Below are 25,586 nucleotides of genomic sequence, written 5' to 3' on the forward strand. Positions count from 1 at the left end.
CCAGATAAAGTGCACCAAATTAAGATACACATGTCAATAGGCATTGCTTATCTCTTTAAGGGGGGGGGGGGGGAGGGCTAAATAAATCAACGTTTAAAGAGGGGGGACTAAACCCCTATCGATGAAAACGAAGAAATTAGATTACATTACAGGCACTTAGCAGATACTCTTATCCAGAGCGACTTACACAACTTTTACATAGCATTTTTACACAGTGTCCATTTATACAGCTGGATATAAACTCAAGCAATGCAGGTTAAGAACCCGGATGAAGGGTACAACGGCAGTGTCCTACCCGGGAATCGAGCCCGTGAACTTTCGGTTGCAAGCCCAGTTCCTTACTCACTGTGCCACACTGCCCCCCCCCCCCGACCCCGTCCTACCTGCTTGTCTGGCGCGGCCGGCGTTCGTGTGGTCGTCGCCGGCGGTCTGGTCGCGGGGTTGGCCCTCTGGCATGCCGCGCCGCTTGGTGTGGCGAAGGCTGGAGATTATCGTCGACAGGTCGCCGTCGCGGCTGAAACAGGAAGTGAGGGCGAAGGGTCATCAACGGCATGCCAACCTCAGGCCAGCCTGACTGGTTCCTCTCCGCTCTCTCATCCCCCCCAAGTCACAATGTTGTGCATAAAATGGGTGTCTGTAAGACTGTAAGGGTCTGGAGTGGCATGTAAACTGCAGGGTTTTCTCAAATGGCGATTTAACAAGCGTCTGACTGGCGTCTAGATTAAGCCGTTTAAAGTCCCGTCCAATCAATAGCCCGAAAGAGGAAATTAGGACTTCAGTTGGAAAGAAAACCAGAAGCTGACGGAAGAAAACGCATAAAGAAATATATATTTGCGCAATACCAGACACAGATTCAGAGAAGTGTACAAAATTCATGACGGTGAGATCCGTCAAACCGGTATGTGAAACTCGTAGTGCCGTATGAATGAAATGAAGAAAAACAAGGAACTGCCTCTGAAATGTAATGCATTTCAGCCACAGCAAGGGAAAGAAAATGAACAGAACGGATTTACTTTCCATAAGCAAGGGATACAGGTCTAAAAAAACCTCTTCACACACTAACTCGGTCTCTCTCTCTCGCTCTCTCTCTCTCTCACACACAACCCACCCACACACACAAACACACAGACAAACACAGACTCCCCCCCCCTCCACACATACACACACTTCAATATTTAATACAATTATTAACTATTACATTTTTTTGCAAAAGCTAAAATAGGCACTCCCCCCTCCCACCCAAACCATTACTCCATCCCCTCTCCCCTCACTCTCTTCCCAAATACCACACAGCTCCACCTGTTCAGCTCAGAGGAGCTCAGAGGAGCAGGGGCAGCAGCCCGCTTTGTCTAGTCCCCCCCTAATCAGGGAAATTAGAGTCTCCAGACAGCCGTATCTCTCTCTCTCTCTCTCTCTCTCTCTCTCTCTGCCTCTCTCTCTCCTCCCTCCTCCTCCCTCCTCTCTCCTCTCCTCCCTCCTCTCTCCTCTCTCTCCTCTCCTCCTCTCTCTCTCCCTCCCTCTCTCCCTCTCTCTCTCTCTCTCTCTCTCTCTCTCTGTCTGTGGTAACAGCAGTCACTGATGTCCCAACAGCAGGCTAACTGTGAGGGTCTGATTTTAGGTTTTGTCTAACTGCTGCCTGTTACTACCGCTGCTCCTGTCTCTGGTCGTCACACAGGGAGTTTGGGGGGAGGGGGGGGGTGAGGGGTTTGAGAAGAAAAAAAAAAGGCGCAGACAGGCAGGAAACTGACAGGGCTCCCGCATCAAGCAATTTTGAGTCTTATCCCCCGTCTTATCTTCGATCTCAAGACGGGTTAATCAACACACTCAGGGTTCCCTAAGCAGTTCATTGGCTTAAAATTGAAGTGATTATCTTTTTTTTCCCCCTTCTTCTTCTTCTTCTTCTTTGCCTTTCAATCACCCTGGCTAAAACCATAGAGTTTTGAAGCACGTGAGGGGAGCCTGATCCGTATAATCTTCAGTCATATCAGCAATACCAGCAGACGGAACTCCGGAGATGTCAGGGAGGCGGTGAACACATTAATGTCTCACCCTATCACCCACTGAACTGCAACAGCACCAAAGGTGAGGGGTGGTGAACTAGCAGTACCAATGACGTAGAGGCTAGGGTACCACACACAAGACCAGAAACCCTGTTGCAACCCTGAAAATCGTATGATAAATAGTGCGATATCTGTGGTATGAACTGTTCCAGGGAAAGGCCAGATATTAGAAGGGTCGCTACAGTAAGCAATGTAGACCGGCCTAGACAGAGGCATCGGCTGAGCGTGCATTTGTAACGCCCTGAATATCCATCAAAAAAGGTAGGAAATGAACTACTATTTTAACTTACAATTTAAAAAAAATATATTTTTTTGAGTCAATCAGTCACTTGATGAGATGTTTCTTTTATTAGATGTTTTAAAATGGCGGCGCAATGCTAATAGGAAGCAGCCGACGTCCGGTCGTTCTTTGGCTTTCATTACCCGGCGCCTAATGGGAAAAGGAAACTCATTCGCTGCCGCTGGATCTCAGGCAAAACAAAAATAAGAAGTGGAAAAGGTGGTTTTGTGCAGCTCCCGGGACTCCTGAATTGATTCCCCAGCTGCGCAAAAAGCACCTACTGTAAGACTTTATAGCTTGCCATTGCTATCCCTGCAAAACAACCCTCACACAATGAAAACTCTATCATTCAGACAAAATGAGCTGTTTTAGAGGATAATCATGTTTTATGTGCACATAAAATGTTTAGTTTTTTTAAATTATTGTTCATTTTACCTTAAAGTGCGCTCGTTTGCGAGAGTTAAGTGAGGGGAACGGAAGAGCTGAGCCGGCTGCTTCTGAACAGCGGTGGTGAAAATGGCCGCCACGCACAGGAGCGATTTGATTGGATCAGAGGGGCTGATAGCAGATCAGCGGGGATTCGCTGGTACATCCCTCTGCTGGACTGATGCTCATGGGACGTCCCCGCCCCCTTTCCTCTGAGCAGGGAGGACTGGGGGGGAGGGGGGGGTGCTGGAGTTTAGAGGAGGATATTTCCGATCCACACCCCCCATCCTCCCCCACCACCCTTAAACCCCAACCCTCAGCTACACCTCCACTCCACAAACTGCCTCTTACCTTACAACAGGGCGGAAGAAGTGAGTCACGGGGGCTTTTACATGAAATCGGATTACCGCTCTGAGCTCCTTAAAACACAGTAATGATGCACCACACAGATTAGCATTTGGGTAATATTAGAAGCGTTTCTCGCTACGGCTCCAGAGCCTGAGGTACAGTGGGGCCTCCACGGCAGTTGAGCGAGCCCTGGATCGATCGCCCCCAAACCAACGATGACCCCACTGACAGCTGCGTTGCCGATGCCAACCCAAGACGCCGGCCTAACTGAAATGCAGATTTCAGGCCCAGACGTGGCAATGCGTAGCTATCCCGCATGAAGCTCGTTTTAAACCACGAGGAACAGGAGTCAGGAACCTGTTTCCCCCCCTGACCAGGCTGGGTAACCCGGGCCACCTGTCACTCAACCGGAGGCCAAACCTCAGGCACGAGGAACAAGCTCGGAGAGAGCGGAAGGACTCCCCGCGTCAAAGACAGTCACCTGCCCGCCAGTCATGACATCACAGTTGTAAAGCAGACCCCTGTGGCAATGGCGGACTGACACTGTCGCCTTTCCCCCACGCCCTCTGGAAGCTACACAGGCTCCTACAGCGATGTGAGCAGGCTACTGAGTGCGTGCGGCTAGCAAAACACCGGCACGACACTTACAATGCTAAAAACCAGAGAGCATGCCAACACTATGCGGCTTTTTAAGAAGTCTTTCTCCAATCCTTCAGATCAGTGGTACTTAAACCTGGTCCTAGTAGTAGTAGTAGTAGTAGTGGTAGCAGTAGTTGTAGTAGTAGTAGCAGTAGTAGCAGTAGTAGTACTAGTGGTGGTAATGGTATCTAGTAGTATTGTCAGAGTAGTAGATAGTGTAGTGTAGTTAGTAGAGTCAGGTAGGCAGTAGTAGTAGAGTAGTAGAGTAGTAGTAGTAGCAAGCAGATAGTAGTAGTAGTAGCAGTAGTAGTAGTAGCAGCAGAGTGCAGTAGTAGTAGTAGTAGTAGCAGTAGCAGCAAGTAGTAATGTGTAGTAGGTAGAGTAGTAGTAGCAGAGTAGCGTAGTAGTGAGTGTAGTAGTAGTAGCAGCGTAGCAGTAAGTATAGTAGTCAGTAGTAGAGCGTAGCAGTAGTAGTAGTAGGAGAGTAGTAGTAGTAGAGTGGTAGTGGTAGTGTAGCAGACAGTAGTAGAGTATGAGTAGTAGTAGAGTAGTAGTAGTAGTAGATAGCAGTAGTATACAGTCAGTAGCAGTAGAGAAGTAGCAAGTAGTAGCGAGTAGTTGAGTGAGTAGTAGCAGTAGTAGTAGCAGTAGCAGCAGTAGCAGTAGTAGCAGCAGTAGGAGCAGCAGTAGCAGTAGTAGTTGTGTATGTGTTTTTAAATGATGGATTTTAAGGTCTTTGTTGCAGCTCCAGGCATCGTCCATTAAAGGCCATTTTCATTCGGTTCAGACGCCCCTCCTCAGCTAATAAGCTCTGGTTTAACATCCCCAATCCCTCCAAAAATCAGGGGAGAAATTAGGCTCGTCTTCCAGAACAAAAACTGCTACAATGTTGGTGTTAATTGGAGATATTTACGGTGGGCTCACATACGCCTTTAATTGGATGAGCAATTTCATAGAGACTCACAGGTTGATAATCGGCAACGTACTTCAGGACAGACACACAAACTGTTAATTGGCAGAACATTTTGAGGCTTACAAGAGAAAACTACAGCCACAAGGGAAACTGTGTACGGGAAAAAAGGTGCGAGGATAAATTTGCTCAGCGAGAGAAAGCTGCAGAAAAATAAAACAACACTGCCAGTGAATGCAGTGACTGTAGCAAACAAATGCCGTTTGATTTTCCGTTTAACAGACAACTTTACTGGGAAACCAGTGACAAAAGTACAGCAAAAACAATATGGAAAATTAGGCAATATCATAAGTACTGTACAGTAAATGGCCAACATCGCACTGTCAGTATAGGCTCTGTTATAAGTGTGTGCATTTGTATTAATAAAAATATTCAAATAATATACAATTGTTTATTATTATTAATTATAATATTATTAACAATATACGAATTACTTATTATAATATTAATTATTATTAAATATTACAGTAACCCTTACAAGTACTATCAATATTATTTTATGTTGTTTTAATTATATTATTATTATATATTATTATTATAATAATAATAATAAATTCAATATTACAGTAACCCCTTTTACCAAGTAGCTATCATTATTATTATTATTATTATTATTATTATTATTATTAATAATTATTCAAATAATTACAGTAACCCTTTTGTGCGAGTAGCTCTGTGATAATGTTTTTTTTGTGCGTTCCACTTTGGCAGGTCAATGTGCTAAGACAGAGGACACACGCTAAGCCCACAGAGCCAGGACCATCGGGAACTTAATTAGCATCCTTTTCACTGGGAGATCCCGGTGCCCTCCATTTAATGAGGCCGCCCGTCCGGGCAGCCAAGGTCAGGCTCTGCGTCAGGAGAGGTAAGACCCAGCCGGCTGACTCAGCTGCCCCACACAGGAGGGGGGTGCGGGGGCGAGGGCAGGGGTGGGGGCCGGGGGGGGGGGGAGGGGAGGCTGCGGGATCTCGCACTTTGGCTCAGAGCAACAGTGGCTCGCATTATCAGCCGTGGGCTGGAGACAGTCTCATATAATCACATTCTAAACCAGCCAATCGATACGCCCCGTCCCCACTGACCACACCGGAATAACGACCCGCGTCCCCACTGACCACACCGGAATAATGACCCGCGGTACCGGCTGTGCCTCATTCAACCGGGACGTCCCGCAGAGAGACACAGGCCTGAGTGTGTGTGTGTGTGTGTGTGAGTGTGAGTGTGTGTGCGTGTGTGAGTGTGTATGTGTGTGTGTGTGTCTGTGAAGTTTGTGTGTGTGCCTGCGTGTGTGTGTGTGTGTGTGTGTGTGTGTGCGAGTGTATGCATGTGTGTGTGTGTGTGAGAGAGTGTGTGTGCGTGTGTGCATCAGTGTGTGTTTGCGTGTGTGGGTGTGTGCGTGAGTAAGTGTACGTGTGCATGTGTGTGTGTGCGAGAGTCTGTGTGTTTCTTTGTGTGTATGTGTGCGTGCGTGTGTGTGTGTGTGTTTGTGTGTGTGCGTGTTTGTGCATGCGTGTGTGAGTGATATCCTGGAGAGGACAGGATCTGAAGCTGGCAGCAGCACATCTATGTGTCTATTATTATAACACTACTGCTGAGAACACACCCCCAGTCTGCCCCGACTAACAGCCTCACCAACCCAGATCTACCTCACACCCCCAGTCTGCCCCGACTAACAGCCTCACCAACCCAGATCTACCTCACACCCCCAGTCTGCCCCGACTAACAGCCTCACCAACCCAGATCTACCTCACACCCCCAGTCTGCCCCGACTAACAGCCTCACCAACCCAGATCTACCTCACACCCCCAGCCTGTATCTCAGTGTGGCCAGAGTTCTTCTCACACTTAAACGCTTACGCACACACACACACACACACAAGCACACACACACACACACCCAAGCACACACACCCAAGCACACACACACACACACAGGCGTAGGCTGTACCAGCCTGTATCTCAGTGTGGCCGGAGTTTTTCTCACACTTAAACGCTTACACACACACACACAAGCACATACACACACACACACACAAGCACACACACGCACACACACACAGACACACAAGCACACGCACACACACGCACACACAAGCACACACACGCACACACACACACACAGGCGTAGGCTGTACCAGCCTGCATCTCAGTGTGGCCGGAGTTTTTCTCACACTTAAACGCTTACACACACACACACACACACACACACACAAGCACACACGCACACACACAAGCACACACACACACACACACAGGCGTAGGCTGTACCAGCCTGCATCTCAGTGTGGCCGGAGTTTTTCTCACACTTAAACGCTTACACACACACACACACACACACACACACACACACAAGCACACACGCACACGCACACACACACACAAGCACACACACGCACACACACACACACACAGGCCTGAGCTGTACCAGTCCGTTCACTACTCAGCGCGGCCGAAAGAAGCCGCCAACGGAAGTGTGAATGTTTACCACTGCGAGAGCCTGATGCTAATTACTTATTGGAAAATTACAAACGGGACGAAACTGACTATGAGCGCATTCAATATACGCGTTATTAATAACTAATTACAGCAACTTAATTAATCACAACTGGTACCAGTAAGCAGCCATCAAAAGTTTTTCCGAAGATCAGCAGAAGCACAATCATTTTGTTCACTTCAGATTCAATATTTTCTTCAGTTATGACGTTAGCTTGCACACGAGAGAAATGTAAAGTATGCGACACTGGGAAAAAAACTACAGAAGTGAGTCACTGCCTTAACAGCTGGCATGCATGGCAGGGTGAGGGGCAGAGCGAGGACCGGGTAGCAGCGGCAGATCAGACCGTGTGTGACACTGCTGTGACGAACCGGCCCAAACCGGTTTGAACTGGCTCAAACCGAAACTGCAAGGACCACATACAGTATATATGAGTGTTGCCTGGGGCAACCAGCCACGAGGACGCGGACGAGCATTGGAGGGGGGGGGCTGGGCTGGGGGGGGGCGCAGGTGTACAAGGGGAATGCTTCAGCTGCGACAGATGCTTCCTGCAGGTACACCTGCACTTGGGTTTAGTCTAAGGGGTCGTGACCTGTACTGAGGTTCTTTCCACAAGGGGATCTGCAGCAAACTCATAAAACCAAAGCAGACGAATCATTTGTTCGAGCTGCGCAGAGACAATATATTTGGAGGACGCCCCTTGGAAAAAAAAAAAACAAAGACGATAATCTCAATGGGGCTCCCTCCTGGATGAATCCAGCATAACTTAAATATATAAATTCAAGTTGTTTGCATCATTGTAAAGAAAATCAAAGTGAACTTTTTATTTTTTTATTTTTAAGAAAGCTTCATGGACTGACTCATTCCTCTCCCATTCTGATGGAAAGAACACGTCTATAAATACGACCTCGAACAATGTGAGGGGTTTCCTTTATGCGTTCCACATGCAGGCAGGAGCGAGGCTGAGAAGATGACAGAAAAAAAAAAAAAAGTGTAGAAAAAGTCTGCAATGTTGAGTTTTTTGCGTTGGTAGGTTTTGTCGGACTTTGCAAATTCAGCAAATTCTGCAAAATTTCTGTTTCATTTTCCTGTTCAGTGCGGAAGGAACCAGCCTTGCACTGATCACTATATAAATATAAAGAAATTGCAACAGACATGTTCTTCTTAAATTTATAAATTATAGAAATTTAGTTTCTTCTGTAAACAGCGAATGGCTTGCAGCAGGTGTTTCTGTCGACAAAAAACTACTTTTCAAAGGGTTAAGGTGTAAGATCACAAACATGTGATCAGGATGTTCTTAACTGAACATTCTAATGCTGATGTAACAATCACTACTGGTAACTGAAAGCAATGGAGTTCTAGATCATCAACTGAGAATTCTAAAAAAAACATTAACAGGGTTAAAGACAAGCGTGAAGTGGAACAAAAATACAACCTGACAACCTGCCAGTCACACTACCACTGCAGGTCCTAAAAGGTAAGAACACAGAAGGAAATTCCACTCTCCTCCCTGTCAAACACGGTTTGCTTTTGTGATTGAAGTCAGAATCCAAAGGGCAAGGTGAGGGACAGCTGTTGCTGGAACACTTCCCAGGTTAGCTAAAGCAAGGTTTGTTTTAAGATCGAATCGAACGTAAACCGACATTTTGAAATGAAGCAGTTCACACAGGACACGGTTTACGAATAACTACACAGGACCCAATGTAAAAAATAAAAAAAACAATTAAAAAATAAAAACACAAACCTGCCCTGAGGTCATGATATTAACTCAAAAGGACAAAGTTCAAAGACTTCTTCTTCAACGGCGAAACAGAAACCTGTTATTCAGGGTTTTTTTTTTTTCTCACCTCGAACACCTGAAGGAAAACGCGAAGAAAAACATATTTCTGCTTTTCATCCGCCCCAACTTTCCAAAGCTGCGGCCATATTTTGAGTGGGGGGGGTGGGGGGGGGGGCAGGGGATCCCCGTGTTGTTTTGGAGAAGGGTTGTTTCTCAGCAGAGACACCCCGGGGGAATCCTCACCCACGGAGTGGGTGCGGGACGGGTCCCGAAATTCGAACCCGTTCCACTTCCTCTCGCCGCGGGGTTTCCCCCACCACCACCGAGAGGAACTCAGTCCTGCCAAACAGCCCTGCTGGCTTTATTGTGAAAATCAAACCACAGCCACTGCAGCAGTGTTAACATTTCAAAGGCTGTTTTGGAATACGGTGGATAAATTCTATACCTGTGTATGCTTGTTCATCAGATCGAAATTTATTTACATAGCGCATTTCACAAACAACTGTCACAATACGCTTCGCAGACACAGCCCTGGCCTAAACCCCCACAGGGGCAAGCCTAAAGCAGCAGTGGCAAGGAAAAACTCCCTGTGGCAGATGGGAAGAAACCTCGGAAGGAACCAGGCTCAAGGAGGGGTGAACCCCATCCTCCTCTGGTCGGCTCAGGGTGTAGCTTGGAGACCGACGTGGTCCGTCAGTCAACGTTCACGTTGATCAAATTAGCAGCAGCTAAATGACAATCCTGAGTGATCAAAACTGTAATAACTGATAAATGTTCTTCGAAAACTGCAAAGGTTTAAGCTGATGAAAATGTTTATATGTGGGGAAGTAAATGCATACAGAAGAAGAGGTGGTGGACCTTTCTGGCATTATCACCATGTTCCTCCTTACGTAAGCTACGCATTTCAGATAAAAATATAAGCTTGCTGCTAGTAACCCGTGCTAATATCTAGCATATTCTGAACTTAAAAGATTTTGCTTTGAAATTAGATATTTCATATTCCCTTTTAAATTAGGAGTTGAAGGCCATTATAAAAAAAAATACAAGTGCATTGATTTGCAGTAAAATTCCAGACGTGTCACAGTGAAAATACTCAGTGTGCAACCCTGGGGCCTGGTCTTTCTTCAATAAACACAAAGCTAAACAATTCTATCCGCAAATATAAACATACAGCACCTCATCCTTTCCACTACTACCATAAGCTTGTGAGAAACTTCCACGTACACTTTTGTGCAGTAACTTGCCGTTCCATAAATATACATATCCACATTTAAAGGCAATATTCTCCCCGCCAGGATATAATTAGCATTTGACAAGCTGGCATATTTTAGAGCTACACCGTTTCGGTGTAAGAGATGTCATTCTTTTCTTTCTGTAAGACCCACGCAGGAAGGGAGATGTACCCAGCATTCTAAATGCAGGTATGAGAGAGAGATGCAGCCATATCGGGAAATTTAGTAACAAGGGCGGCAGTGTAATACCGTATAATGGGTAAGGAACTGGTCTTGTAACCTGAACCTTGTGTGTTCGATTCCCGGGTAGGACACTGCTGTTGTTGTACTCTATTTAACATGCATTGCTTCAGTATATATCCGCTGTATAATGATGCAGCGTAATGCTGTGTAAAGTGGTAAGTCATTCTGGGTAAGAGAGTCCGCTAAATGCCTGTAATGTAATAACAAGAATCTAGGTACATTTCAGCATTCCAAAAGCTCTGCCCAGCGGAGTGAATGTACCAAAGGGGAGTTAGGTTTAGGGTTAGGGTTAGGGATCTTTCCTGGGTCTCTGGCCCAATGTTCAGTTTGAGTCTGCGGTTCTGGACGAGGGTGAGTGGCGTGGAGCCTGTCACCCCCCTACATGCCTTCAGGCCATTTGCATGTTCAGCACAGACAGGTGTGTAAAACCTCCAGCTGCACACCGCTGGATTTGTAGCACAGATTTAAAGAGACTGTGGGGCCCGGGAAAGGTAGAGAGAGCTGCCGCAATCACCCTATCGTTTTAACCCCTTAATCTACCTTTTTTTTGTGGGGGGGATTCCTGCATCCCGATTCAATCAGCACATTTACTGACCAATAGCTATCATTATTTCAAATTACATAATAAAATACTTCACTGACATTTGAAAGGAAAAAGACAAAAGATATGAATTCATATGCAATGCTACGTATATGGGCTGAAAAAATAAGTACCCAAAATAAAATGCTGAAAGTCAGAGCTGTCACAGGCTTATTACGGCAATAAAATCATTCCAACGTGGTCCACATTTTTTTTCTAAAAACAGGAATGCTTGTAATAATAAGTAAAAATGCAAAAAAAAAAAAAAAGAAACGAATTGAAAAAGAATCTTACACGCCATCATTTTGACATAAAAACTGCTATAAATGCATAATATATCTTCTATCTAATAAGCCATCGGAATTTTTTTGTTTTGCGCTCAACTGAATTTAAGTGGCCATAACCATAGCAACTGAGCCATTTTGGGGATTGCGCATCGAGTCTCTGGGAGATTCCTCGTCAGCAGGAAGTATTATAATCTATGAAGGTTCCTCTGTAATTACCTAGACCTGCAGTCAGCACTTTTTAATCAAGCCCTTGTTGTCGGAGCCTCTAGCGCACTGCTCTTACGCGGGTAAAACAGCGGGAGACCTGCGGACGCGCCAGAGCGAAGCACGAGAGCGCCGTCCGACATAATGATCCTGCCTCTCCGGAAGGCTTCGGATATTACAGACAAAAAAAAAAAAAAAAAACAGCCTCAAAGACTGGAGCGATGGAGAACGCAACTTAACGCCTGAGGTGGAGATTTTGACAAAAGCCAGCTTAAAAAAAAAGAAGCATCCACCAACTTAACGCTCAACTGACTCAACAGACTAAATCAGGAACGTGATCTGACACGCACTTAGTCTCTCTTATGCGTTTGCTGACTTGTTTTGCATGTTTTTAACATCACAATGTCCAATTTTGATTATCACCCTGCGCTATATGATGTGTCTTCCTCTGGTGATTGACTGCTCCCTCAGCCAATGGGAAGCTCCCATTCTTCCTATACTACCTGATAACACAGAGAGCTCCACCATCGGACTTTTTTTGAACACATCCTCCATTTTTCATACCGCTCATCTTTTGTGATAGCAGAAGCCCCAAAGTGGTGCTGATGATGCATTAATAGCGCTGGAAAAAAAAAACTTTTGTTGCTCAACTTTTCCGTCCTCCCATCCATCGACAAAATCCAATTAGCCGACACCCCTCAGCGACACGGCTTCGATGGAAAGCTAATTTAACGGACTGAGACGCCCCCATTATTCCTCCGGGGTCGGGACCCCGCGATTGGCCCGAAAACGTAAGAGGGCGCAGAGCGGGTCACCCCCCCTCCCCCCCTCGCCCTCCCCCCCTCGGAACAGACCTGGAGCCCCGGCTCCTCCCCGCACGCTTCCCCTGAAAGGGCGAAACCTGCGCGTGAGTCATAACCGCTCGCTGAGCTCGCCTGAGTCTCCGCACCGCACCGGGCCTGAAATGTCACAGGTTCAAAAAAAAAAACAAAAAAAAACGTTTTTTTTATTTTTTTTAAAAGAACCGCAGTAACAAATTTAACGGGACTTAGCGTTACACGGTGTCTCGTACCTCTATGCTTTCATGTCTGTTTTGCTTTCATGCACTTTTTTTTATGATACTGGCTCAGACCTGATTTAATGAAAATATTTCTCATTAAAAAAAAAAAAAAAACGTCTACCTTTAAGTAATTCAAGGACGTTTTTACAGACGGAATTAACTGTCTATTCTCATCTAAGTCTGGATGAGAACATCAATGGCAAAATAATTTCAGGTCTGTTTTATTTTGAGATGCTGAATGAGAGTATTCTAAATTGAACTATATGCAATGATTGTATGGATTCTTTCAATCACTACGTGAATATGCAATCATTGCATACACAAATATAACCACTGCTATTTCATACAGAATATGACGCATTTGCAGTTCCCCATAATCTAGAAACAAAAAGTCCAAGGCAGAGCATTAAAAATTTTGAAGGCAGTATTTTTCTCTCTCTCTTACTTGAATTATATTTTCATGGGAGATGTCTGACGTGTTTGGGGGGTTTTTTTTTTTGTGTGTTTTTTTTTGTTTTTTTTTTGCACTTTGTAGATTCCTGTTAATGGACTGACCTTAATGGAACGAAACTACATTAGAGGATTGTGCACAAATGGGTGTTTATCTGTGTGTGTGTGTGTGTGTGTGTGTGTGTACGTGTGCATGTGTGTGTGGAGAGTGTGTGTGTGTGTGTGTGTGTGTCTGTGTGTGCGTACGTGCGCAGACATCTGTGTGTGTGTGTGTGTGCGTGCATGTGTGTGTATTTACAGACAGCCCATAATATAACATCCCCATAGCATTCTGTTATGCAGTACACAAGATCTCCTGCAGCCGCTTAATACCTGAGCCATCCTGCATTCACCGACTCCAGCTCCGTAAATCCATCCCCACCCCCCCGCCCCCGCCCCCCCCTCCCCTGCCCCCCCCCGCCAGCCTCAGCTTCTCCTAAAGCACCATATTTACATATTTTAACAAGGAACCGGCAGAAAAGAACTCAAGATGGATGACTGAATTCAGCCTTAAAATGTTGCTCACTTGACACACTCATCCAACGGTCTGTGACATCACCAGTATCGCCAATGCCGACTGACAAACACGACCTCAACTCCGTTTGCGCCAGGGCAGACCACGCCTTTAACTGCCGGGATGGACATTTAGGATTTTAGGGCGAAGGGTCTGTCCAGGCCCCACCCACACCAACTAATTCCTTTGGGCCAGTTTCACGGACACAGATTAAGCTTAGTCCAGGACTAAACTGAGTCTTGTGTGGAGAACATCCATTCAAAATTTAGTTTAGTCAAGGACTAGGCTTAATTTGTGTCTGTGAAACTTTAACACTAACCCTAACCCTAACCCGAAACTTCACGCTTACCAATTACATAAGAACATGAACGATGTATAAAAATACTGCGGTCGCAAATACTGTAAACATTGCTCTCCTTTCTAATGTTGAAAAACAAGCCATCTCTATTCCCTGAGTCTCACTGAGTCAAGTCGGGTCAGTCATGTGACCGGGACTAACCAAAGAGTCAGAGCACGAACGAGTCAGTGACCACAGTACCCGAAAAAACGCTACAGGGAACACGCAGGTACCAAAGACCTCTGGACTGTCCTACAGACATGAGGTGAGCTTTGGTGTTGGCAGTCCTAAAATATAACCCCCCCCCGCCCAGGCCAGTTTTCTAGGCGCGTTGCTCTTGCATTCAGGCTAATCAGAGTCTGTGTGCGTCTCTCTCTCTCTCTCTCTCTCTCTCTCTCTCCTTCACCCACGAAGGGGTGTGAAATCCGCTCACCCCCCCCCCCCCCCCGCCGGCTCATTGGTGGGCGGAAGCTCGGCGGCTCAGGCTCGCGGGCGCCATGAATTCCCGCTAACGAGCGGCGGCGTCTGGCGAGCGAAAACCCCCGCCTGACCACTCAGCGCCGTCTCGGCACGGCAATTACCGCTCCGCCCGCGCCTGCACCCCTCCCGCGCCCGTGCCCGCACCCCCACCCGCGCCCTCGCCCCCGCCCGCACCCGCGCCCGCCGCGAATACCGGGGAGCGGCGAAGAGCCCGCAGGAGCGCAGGGCTGGTCGCCATAGCGCCGGGGCTGAGGGGGAGGGGGGGTAATGGAAGGGCGGGGGGGGGGGGGTATAAGGTTTGCCTCTGCGCCTCTACGCAGTGTAAGGGAAGAGGAGCGAGGAACCAGCAGAACCAACCACGCACAGATGAGCATGTAGACAACAGATACACACACACACACACGTGTGCAGAGATGCGTGCGTTCACACACACACCCCCCCACACACACACACGCAGACCTCAGTCTCTCACCTCTTTCTCATGATACTGTACTGCAGCTCGACCTCCCACACACACATACACACAACCCCATCCCCCAGCCCCACACACACACACAGTCACACACACACATACCCACCCCCACACCCCCCCCCCCCACACACACACACACACACACGCAGACCTCAGTCTCTCACCTCTTCCTCATGATGCTGTAGTGCAGCTCGTCCTCCTGCTTGATGTGGGCATGCTCCCAGGGGCCCCGCTCGCTGCCCTCGCTGTCCTCGCTGCTGAAGGCCGAGCAGGAGGGCGGCTCCTTCTTGGGCACGCGCGTCGGCGGCAGCGGAACCGAGCGCTTCTCCGCCAGGCGCCCGCGGTTCTGCGCAAAAAACAAAAAAACACACACGGAGAAAGACGGGGTTGTCAGAACGCCTCCTCCTCTCCTCTCTCCTCCTCTGCTCCTCTCCTCCTCCTCTCCACAAGCAGGAGGCGTGTAATCGCGCCCCTGAAGGCCTTGCTGCAGCGGATAAACCCCCTCAAAGCCCCGGCAGCACCTCTCTGAGCCGCAACGCTGGGATCCCTCTCACATCAGTAACCATAGCAACAGCCTGCATTCAAAAACATCACTTACAGCTCATTTATAACTAGCTTATAACAAACCTACGGCAGCCTGTTCATGTTATAACAACATGCAGGTCAGTCAAGTACGTTTACATGCTACCTACTGTTAAAAGACAAATGAAACAAAAGATTTTAGAAAAATGTTTTTTTTGGATCTAAATGTTTATAGAGCATAAAACTTCGTAATGCATTTTTTAAATTTGATTGTGATCCACTTTGAGAGGGCTCAGTCAAATTAAGAGCCAATCGAATTTAAGTGACCTATCACCAATTCATATGAATCAGAGAGAAACAAAGCAAATTCCTCTGGAAAACTGCTCTATTTAATACGCGAATACTTAAACATTAATAATAATAATAATAATAATAATCACCATCATCATCATCATCATCCACTAAAGACAAATAGAGATATGATAAGGTTAGAGAATGCAGAGAATTAAGAACCATACAAGGGTATATGGTAATTTGCCATAAAAGTCCTCAAAATAATCATTTTGATAGAGAAGCGAGTAGTGATAATAGCTTCTTTTGATAATATATCTTGCATGTGGCTCGTAGGGTTTGCTTCGTGCATAAGCCATCAATCACCATCACCGGTCTAACGGGGGCAACAAGGGGGTCAGTTACACTCAAAAAAACTACCTAGGGAACGATTAAATGCTTCCTCTATTCATTTATATCAATTTAAAAAAACTGTTATATTTAGGCATGTCCATTTTTAAATCCGTAACGTTCCAGCTTGTACCAATCAAATGCCTTCATGCCCTGCCTGGCGAATCTCATTTTTCTGCCTTATCCAGCTTCTCACATATTTTTACAACAGCCTTGTGCGCTGAACATTATCAACAAAAACAAAAAAGACAAATAGAATATAATTACCCAGCCAGTATCAAAAATAGTAATAAACAACCAAAGGGGTTGCTGCTCCAAGACGACAGCGTAGCAGAACTGAGGGGAAGGGTGAAAAGGTGGGGGGGGGGGTCTAAATTCACTTCAAAGATCTAATGAGGGAGGAGGACTGAGACCCTGGGGGGCTCTGGGTGAAGCTGGCCCACCTTTAACCTGGCCTGCAGTGGTCTCTGCTGATCAATGCGGCTATACTGCTGAGCAGAGCCACGGGGGGGAGGGGAGGAGAAAGAGAGGGGGGGGAGAGGGGGGAGGGGGGGAGAGGGAGGGAGGGAAGGAGAGAGACAGGGAGGGAGAGAGGGTGGGAGAAAGCGAGACAGGGAGGGAGAGAGAGGAAGGGAGAGGGTGGGAGAAAGAGAGACAGGGAGAGAGAGAGGGGAAATGAGAAAGAGAGAGAGAGAGAAAGAGGGAGAGAGACAGAGAGAGCAGGGGAATGAGAGAGACAGAGAGGGAAAGACAGATGCAGACAGAGAAACAGAGAGAGAGAGAGAGACAGAGCGAGAGAGATAGGATGACCAGTCCCCTGGCATTCCAGAACGGACCAGGCTCAGAAAACCCACTGTACCTGCAGGGAGCCCCCTGCACCAGTGTCCCGTCTCTCCTGGGTTCTGCTGTATCCCCCCTTCCCCTCCCCCACCCCCCCGCCTAAATCCGCTCCTGAATGTACTCATCACCCACCCACCCCCACCCCCCCCCCCACAGAAGCTGCTGCAGGGTGAGGGGCAGGCCAGGAAGGGGTTTGGGGGGGGGGACACCAGCCAAAGGGCAAACAGGTGCAGTCCCTCTGCCATACATTAAAAGGATTTTTTCTTTTCTTTTGAAAAATCCCCCAGGATGAGAAGAGTGTCAATTTCTCAGAAATTGTTCTTCACGTTTAAAAAAATAATAATTTCACAAGCTGCACAATCACATTTTTCCTTCCTTTTTACCGCCCAGAGATGTACAGTAAAGCAGCCTATTTTGAGGGGGATGACATATCGGTTTCTCTGCATCTTACGAACATACTGAAAATACTTTTTTGATCTGTTTCCTAAGGACGCGAGCTGTGTAGTCTGAGCAGTAGGCAGACCTAACGTAGCTCAGACGGTTGTCTGGTGTGGGGCAGCAGGGGGGACTAAGAGGTCAGGCTAACGCACCTTTTTTATCGAGAATATTAACAGCGAAGCAGGAGGTGAGCGTTCTCAAGCCCGTCAGGCTGACTCCAAACACAGCTAGCCACGTGAACCTAGCGGAAGCATCGTCGTCGGGGGCAACCGAAAATAGAGTGCATGACAGCAGCTCGACAGAGGCAACGGAAAGAGTTCCTGGGTGAAAAGTTTTGAAGGCAAGGTACGTGGGCGTCGAGGGGTGGGGGGGAGCCGGGCGGGGCAAGCGGGGGGGGGGGGGGTGGTGGTTAGGCTTTTACGGAAAACCGCGGACAGACAGCGGTCCTCTCGAGAAGTTTGCAGCGATTAGATTTCTGCCCACGCAGCGCGCCCCCCCCCCATCACACCCTGCCCTGCCGCTCCCTCCTCAGAACCCCCCCCATCCCCTGCCGCATTTCTGCTCTCAGACTATTTCCGGCATCACCAAAACACCACAGAGAAGGGCAAACCAAAACAACACCCTCAAACGACAGGTCGCTCCCACACAAGCTCTGTCTCTCTCTCGCTTCCTGGCTCCCTCCTTCTCTCTCTCTCTCTCTCACTCTCTCTCTCACTCACACAGACACACACACACACACACAGACAGACACAAGCACACGCACACACACACACTCACACACACAGACACACACACACACACACACACAGATAAACAGACACACTCACTTCTGAGCCGAGACACTCTACTACGCAACACAGCATGTGGTCAACCATCTAACAGCCATGGAAAGAAAAAAAAAACCTAAATTTCCTATGAACAACACTGCTATGAATAAATCCTCCCACAGTTTATGTCTGAAAGTTATAACCCAAGCTATATTTAAACAAAGATCTCAGGTCTGTACACATATGCACACAGACACACAAACATGTGTCTCTAAATAGTTTAATACGTTAATTAATAGCTAATTATTAACTTAATAATTAAAGCATTTCATAAATGAATATGCATACAACCCAAGGACCCCAGTAGATCAGGACCCAGCACTGGGTTATACTGTAAATGACGGGGAACCTCAGTATGCATCACGAAGCACACATCAGCAACAAACAGCACGTAGTACTTTGCAGCGATAAATCTCAACCCTCTGACGAGTAGGTTTTTTTCTGGAATGTTTTTTTCCCCCGCAAAAATTCTAAGTCAGTGTTCTGGAACTCCACTGCTTTAAACTACCAGCAGTGACTGTGACATCAGCAGTAGAATGTTCAGTTCAGAACATTCTAATCACATATTTGTGACCTCACACCTTAAAAGGGTTAATCTGGCCAATTTCAGAATGAGCAATTTTAGCAGTAATTGTTCATCAACTCCTGTATGCAACCACTTGCATCTCAGTTCAGAAAGGTTAAGCTTTCTCGTCCCTTCTTGCGTCTTGTGCAAATTCAAGTGGTTGTATTTCCAGATGAGCCTGCCCTGTCTAGAAACATATGCTGTGAAATCCTTGGGTCCAAACACGTAGACATCCCGCAATTCCTTCCACACTGTTAAAGCACCGCTCCTGAAAGCAGTGAAGCCGACAGCCATTTAAACCCAAGCGGCTTTGGTCACGCACGGCATCCTGGGAAACTCTGAGGAAAACTGCAAACCAAAAAACCTCAGGATCCACAGCGGTCAGACAGCGCTACCGTACGTCCGAGAAACGGGGTTTTTGGGGGAAAGCTCCCGTTTTTAAAATTGGCGCTCGGACCATCAAAACAAAAAGAGGTCAACGTCACCGGGTTCTCAAAGAGGTGGAATGGGGGGTGAGGAGCACAGGATTAACTCCGTAAATAAACGTTTCGCACAACCGCGGCACGTTCTGTCCCGTGAAACGCACGCGTCAGTAACGCGCGGCTGAAACTCTGTCCATGGCGACGCGCTCGTGCGCTTCGTACAGAGACCGCTAACTCAACCGAACCGCGCGTTACACCGCCACGCAGCCGGCAGAGTTATCCAGACCGCTGCGCCATGCAGAAAAATCAATGTCTAAGGCGGCCTCCTTATTGAGATAAAACGGCCAATCACAACCCCCTCCCCTCCCCTCCCGCGGCCTCTCTCCCCCGCACTGGAACAAAGTCACTTCAGGCCTTATTTTTATAAAAAAAATAAAACTTCTGCCACACGTGGTAATTAAAAAAAAAAAAAAAATTAAAAAAAGCATGATATATGGAAATGTAATTTTATAAATGTCTTGTTTTGTTACTGCCGGTCTCATGGCGAGGGAAAGGGGAAGCGGGGGAGAGATTTCTCCTGGCGCGTTTGTTCCGGAAGGTTCTCGGGGGCCAGTTTGAGAAGCGCTCACGCGTGCGAGCACAAGGAAAACGGCGAACGGCGGTTCCAGCCCGCGACATTCCTGCAGCTGCGCCCGCTTCTCGCACACGCGCCCCCCCCCCCTTCCCCGCCTCCGGCGTGTCCCCCCCCACCCTACCCCTGCCCCCCCTCCCCAGCCCGCCCCCCCCCCCCGAACCCCGGGGGCCGAATGCCTAATGAGTCATGCGCCTGTCTGCAGTAACCTCGCCGTGAGCGAGGGAGGGAGCGAGGGAGCGAGGGGGGGGGGGTAGGGGCACGTGGGCGGGAGGCGGGGATGGCGGGCAGACTCCGGGAGAGTGCGGGGGTGGGGGGGTGGCGGGAAAGGGGGGGGTGGGGGGGCGGCGGAAGCAGTCGCCACACTGGCTTTGCTTTGTTGATGCATTCAAGCAGAAAGAAAAAAAAAGGGGGGGGGTGAGGGCTGCAGGGGTGGAAAATAAACAGCATTTTTTCGAGTTCCGATATTTCCTGAATCCTACACTTCTTATTTTCTTCTTCTCATGTGAACACACTGAAAACAAAATAAAAAATCTTACCGACTGGCCATTTGTTCTGTTCATCAACAGGACTGACGAAGGGACTGACGGAACTTCACACGCTGCTCGACAGACGAGCAGCCCGTATGCCGTATAAAATCCACGCTCCCCAACACACCGGCTGTCCGAATGCGGAGTACGTAATATTAACTGGGAGGGTAAAGCCAGAACGGATGGCACTGCTGTTCTGTCGGAAAGCGCAGGGATGGTAACGCTATGCGACGAAAACATCACAGGGACCCCACCGCAGGCGTTTTCGGGCGCCCCTGGGTTCTCAGGGGGTCACTGTCAGAGCAGTCCCCCCCCCCCTTGCCTGCACTTGAGCGGGCGACCCCAATGTCAAACAACCGCAGGGTCTTATGGGTAACGGCTTAGGCAAACGTCCCGGGAGCAACAGCAGTTCGGTACTTCAGTGGCGTTCAGCTGGACCCTAATGGCGGCCATGTCCCATTATGTTCTTCCAAGGTTCAGTTGCTTCTAACAACTGAACACCTGCCATGAAACGACCACGCCCCCCCCCCCCCCCCAAAACCCCCCAAGCCCTCCCCCCTGCTGGCCCAAACGCTTCCTAAGAGCGGCCAGGCTAATGAAGCTTGGTCTGAAATGAAGCAGTCACTTTTCTCTCCCTGTGTAGCTCTGGCCACGGCAGGCCTAATGGCTCTCCAGCAAGGCCGGCCCTCTGATTCGGCCCCCTGTACACAGATAGCTACGGTTCATCAATACGATGCCAGCTGCCTAATATACAGCACAGTTTTAAAAGAGACATTTCTCACTGTGAGATTTATGCTTTAAAATGTGCGTGTGTGTGTGTGTTAACTCTGTGTATGTTGCGTGTGTGTATATGTATGTGTTCACTACATGTGTGTCCGTGTGTTTACTGTGTGTGTTTTCTGTATGTGTGTTTAATGTGTGCGTGTGTGTGTATGTGTGTTTACTGTGTGTGTGTGTGTGTGTATGTGTGTTTACTGTGTGTGTGTGTGTGTGTGTGTTTACTGTGTGTGTGTGTGGTTGTTTATTGTGTGTGTGTGTGTATGTGTGTTTACTGTGTGTGCGTGTGCGTGTGTGTGAGTTTACTGTGTGTGTTCTGTGTTGCGTGTGTGTGTGTGAGTTACTGTGTGGTGGTTTATCTGTATGTTGTGGTGTGCGTGTGTGTGAGTTTACTGTGTGTGGTGGGTTTATCGTGTTGTGTGGGGTGTGTGGTGTGCTGATGGTTTACTGTGTGTGTGGGTTTACTCTGTATGTATGCGTGTGTGTGCGTGTGCGCGTGTGTGTGTGTGCGCGTGTGTCAGTGTGTATTAGCTCCTCCCCTTCTGAAGGCCCTGCTCCAGCGCGTCACTCTGCAGGCCCAGTGTAAGGGGAGCTGACGGGCGCTCTCTGAATGGGCGCCGTGGCGACGGGCGCTCTCTGAATGGGCGCCGTGGCGACGGGCGCTCTCTGAATGGGCGCCGTGGCGACGGGCGCTCTCTGAGCGGGCGCCGTGGCGACGGGCCGCGCTGAACGCTCCGCGGCTCGTCTAATTTGCGCTGACTTGATTTCGCTCACAGACGCGCCAGACTGCGGGGAGACGGGGGGGGCGGCCTCCCGCACGCCCTGTCCCGCCGCGGGACTCAGCCGTTACCATGGCAGCAGAGCCCGAGCGCCTGGGGGACAGGGAGCGAATCAGCCAACCGCGCACACACACACGCACTTACACACACACACGCGCACACACACGCACTTACCCACACACGCACACATATACACACATGCACACACGTTTCATACACACACACACACATACGCACACACACACACACGCACACTCATACACACATACACACACACACATACACATCGCACTCATACATACACACACATGCACGCATATACACATACACCCGCACTCATACACACACACACATACACACACACACTCACATGAGCACGCACACACTCACTCAAATGCACATATACTGTCTGAAACCCCCAGCAGCAAACTAGGAAGAGACACAGCTTCCCCTCCAAATCTCCTGCCACATATCAGCCAATAGGAAGCTTGCCTGCTCAGGGGAACTTCAGATGAAACAACATAGTAATTTTTTGCTGCTAGGCTGTTAGGGAAAGGTTTTTTCTCTTATTTTCTCTTCCATTTACACAATATTAATTTTACAGAAATCCACACTGCGCATGGGTTATTCAGTTTTTCCAGGTCACAGCACATTTAATATGAACGCATCTTTACGGGACCGTGAACAAGCCTGGCATTTCACTACAAAGAATTTCAGGGGCGCAGTCATTCCCGCTGAAATATTTCCGCAAATTTGCATGAAATTTGAGTTGTGTGTAAGTGTCACGTGTGTCACATCTGCATCATGTGCGGTATTCTCACACTCATAGAATTTAACACGCCAGGGCTGAACGGACAAGGCCATACAAATCTCCATACAAGAGAGCAGTCGCTCTGTCGGATCCAAGTTCACACTGCTATTTTCACTGCTATTTTCTGTGCACTACAGTGAATGCCTTGAGCCCTTCTCCATGCCGGACACTGTCGCATAAAAAAGTATACGGATCCTGAAGTTCAAAACACACAAATAACGGATAAGCAAAAAGGGTGACACAAAAAACAAAAGTACAATGCACGATATTGAAAAATACAAAATGCAAATAGGCAAAGATGGCATGTCGTTTGTGTTTGTGTTCTGTAGGTCTAGGCTGAATACCACCCTGACTGTGGCAGTTGCTGTCGGAATGTTGGCTCATTTTAAATAATAACGACATTTTGAGCGTTGATGCTGGAGAGTGCCGCGGTTTCCTTTGTTTTGGTTCATGCTCTACCAGCTAACACCACCGTGGCCCGAAGTCCCTGTACTGAAATTTTTCAAGCTGGTTTTCAGATATTTTGCACCTTATTGCTGGAAGAATTCATTTTGACTGTTGATTTTGAAAAATGTAATTTGAAGTATAATCCTGCTTTTAACCTCTGCTCTACTTTTTAATTACAGTTACACTGTCTCATGTCAACACTAGATGTTTGTAACTTGTTCGTCAACTGTTTTGTTAAGCAACTTTCAGTTTAACGTCAGGTTGCCTTTACAGAAGAGATTTAGATCTCAATGGGGTACTCCAGGTTAAATAATGGTTAAATAAAAATAAATAAAATCCAGGTGTGTTTTACTCTCGTTTAATAATTTGCAGTTCTGAGACACCATAAAAACAACAGGCAACTCATTCACTTCAACAAAATGGGTGTAACTCTGGAACTAATCTAATTAAGATTCCTGCCTCACCAAAGTCAGTAACTAATGAAATCTATATGGCAGACTTTGTGCTTTATCCATTTCGAAAGTACACAGTCTTATAAAGCTGTGGCGTAAGAAGTTCATAGTAATTACTGGCAGAAGTAACATATCACTGAGTAAAACCAAAAATCAAATGCTGGTACTGTACATATGTATATGACTTATTTATAAACCCATACTTCCATAATCCTGGAACATCCATAATATAACAACGACGACGACAAAAAAAAGCATGAAAACCTCTCTGTCCATCAACGTCCCCACGACCACCCAAACACTTATGTTTCTATCCCAGGGTGCAGTGGGGGAAAACCCTGACTGAGGGGGGTACTTCCAAGCAGGAGGGGAGTGTAATTTCCTCCCGGCCTCCACTGACTCCGCTGGAAAAACAGAGCGAAGGAAGAAGAAGAAGAAGAAAAAACAGTGAAGGGAGAAGAAAAAGAAGAAAAGACAGAGCGAAGGAAGATGAAGAGGACAGAGACAGCACTGTCTGGCCTGCAAAGGGCTCATAAATGGGCACAATCCCCACTGTGATGTTGTTGTTGTTTTTTCTTTAAAATTCTAAGTCAGAGTTCTAGAACTCTGCTGCTTTCGGTTACCAGTAGCGATTGTGACATCAGCATTAGAACGTTCAATGAGGAACATTCTAATCACATATTCCTGATCTCACACCTCAAAGGGTTAAAGAGAAGGTGGTGAGACAGTGCGACTGATGGCTTCAACGATGGGCACAGCTCATGGAATGAGGGGTGAAGGACCACAAATTGGGGAGGGAAAAAAAAGGTACCGATAAAAACCATCAAAAAGAAAAGGAAAAAAAAGGATCCTGCAGGATCACAAGTGCTGAACCTCAGTCCTACAAACATATCCCAAGGTCATGACTGCAGATGGAGCTTAAGAGAGCGCTGCTAACGCTAGTTACTCACACGGGCTGCTTTCCAGTCCCACCACTGGGGAACTGACGCCAACCACATGAACAGTGGCCCCGAGAGGCTGGGTTCTGCTCTCAGTTTAACCACACGAACAAACATCCAAACAAAACCGCCAAATAAAAGCGCATATTTGTGCATGTGGGGGGGGGGTGGGGGGGGATGTGCATGGAATTAACCCCTAACGCACCTATTTGGGCTACGAGGTTATGGACACGGTTTAGCTCCTCCAAACGCACTATGGACAAAACATAAAGCCTTAAAAATGGCCCTGATCTGGAGAACGTTAGCGCTGCTGGCTAACGTCGCTAAACCTTCCATTATGTTCTGCAACTCAACCGCTTACAACAGGGCCCTCTGGACGAACAGCCACCCAGAACTCACAAACCACCTCACAGGCCTTTCCCATATCACCGACCGGACTGCTGTAAATCAAACCACACCCAAGCCCGCACCCTCACATAGTGGGGACGTGCGGAAGGCTGGCCTTCAAACACTGTCACGATTAAAGTTCCTTTTCTGCATTAAGAGCCAGCTTAAGGGACACCTGAGGGAATTTGCTTCCCACGTAAACGTGGACAGGATGAAAGAAGAAAAAAAAAACAAAAAAAAATTGTGCTTAGATTTGATATTTTAAGTTAAGGGCAAACCACTTAGTGGTTATAGTGAAGGCTGGCCTTTATCAGCATCATTGTGTGTGTGTGTGTGTGTGTGTGTGTGAGAGAGAGAGAGAGTGTGTGTTTGTGTGTGTGTGTGAGAGAGTGTGTGTGTGTGTGTGTGTGCATGTGTACGTGTGTGTGTGTGTGTGTGTGTGTGAGAGAGAGAGTGTGTGTGTGTGCCCTTAGGGGGAGGAGGCAGATGAGACAGAAAGAGGGGAGAGGGGAGAAAGAGAGAGGGGGAGAGAGAGAAGGGGGGAAGAGAAAAGGGGGGAAAGAGAGAGAACAAGATGGAGAGTGGGGGCAGAGGGAGAGAGAGAGAGGGGAAAGAGGGAGAGAGAGAGAGATCCCTCAAAGGGTTGCC

The 25,586-nt window shown here is 47.7% G+C and overlaps 1 pseudogene; it reads right to left on the reverse strand.

Annotated features, from left to right (window-relative positions):
• The window catches only part of LOC135235050 (sterile alpha motif domain-containing protein 11-like), a 67,529-nt pseudogene that overhangs the window by 35,803 nt on the left and 6,140 nt on the right, over positions 1–25,586 (reverse strand).

The sequence above is a fragment of the Anguilla rostrata genome, chromosome 11 (assembly GCF_018555375.3).
Source record: "Anguilla rostrata isolate EN2019 chromosome 11, ASM1855537v3, whole genome shotgun sequence".
Classification (NCBI taxonomy): Eukaryota; Metazoa; Chordata; class Actinopteri; order Anguilliformes; family Anguillidae; genus Anguilla; species Anguilla rostrata.